This window comes from Octopus bimaculoides, chromosome 23, assembly GCF_001194135.2.
Source record: "Octopus bimaculoides isolate UCB-OBI-ISO-001 chromosome 23, ASM119413v2, whole genome shotgun sequence".
In the NCBI taxonomy this organism is placed as follows: domain Eukaryota; kingdom Metazoa; phylum Mollusca; class Cephalopoda; order Octopoda; family Octopodidae; genus Octopus; species Octopus bimaculoides.
This window is the reverse complement of record NC_069003.1, coordinates 23858682-23859340: the sequence shown is the minus strand read 5'-3', so window position 1 is coordinate 23859340 and position 659 is coordinate 23858682. Positions and strand designations below refer to the sequence as shown.

The window sequence follows — 659 nt, the reverse complement described above, 5'->3', positions numbered from 1 at the left end:
TTTTATGTGGAGTCTTTCAGGGTTAATTTCATCCTTCAATTCTTGACAGACCTGTCATATTAGAAACATAACATTAGAATAAGTTCAAAGATTTTGATAGATTCACTTATCAATTTATTGGTCTCTCAGTTTGTCTCTTTCTCCGTCTGACTATATAATTCTCTATCAATAACTGTCTCTTTGTCTATTCTTTTATCTATGCATTAGTTCAGTGTATCTAAGTGACTTCCTTTATATTCATCTAACAGTTTGTCTAAGTATCTTTCTAGATAGCAGTTTGTCAGTTTGCCACTCTGTCTCTTTAACTATCTTTCTATTAATTGCACAGTTGCTTCATCTCTTTTACTATCCATCTCTTATTTCATCTACCTCTCTAACTCTCTGTCTATCAATTAACTAGTCTCATGCATGAGATCTGTCAAGCCTAGTGAGATCGTAGTCATGGCTAATGCTGGTGTTTCATAATTGGCACGTAGAAAACACCCCTTACACTCTTGCAGTGGTTGCTGTTGGGAGGGGCATTCAACTGTAGAGACCATGTCAAATTAGATTGGAACCTGGTGCAGCTCCCCAGTTTTCAGTCAACCTCCCTACCCACTTACATACATACGTCGTCGTCGTCATCGTTTAACGTCCGCTTTCCATGCTAGCATGGGTTG

At 38.1% G+C, this 659-nt stretch overlaps 1 long non-coding RNA gene across 1 annotated transcript in view; it reads right to left on the bottom strand.

Moving 5' to 3' along the window:
- Positions 1-659, bottom strand: part of LOC106871112 (uncharacterized) — a 7577-nt gene continuing 6918 nt past the window's right edge. Inside the window, exon 3 of the long non-coding RNA XR_001409627.2 lies at positions 1-51. This is a non-coding gene — a long non-coding RNA (uncharacterized LOC106871112). The remainder of the gene's footprint in view (positions 52-659) is intronic.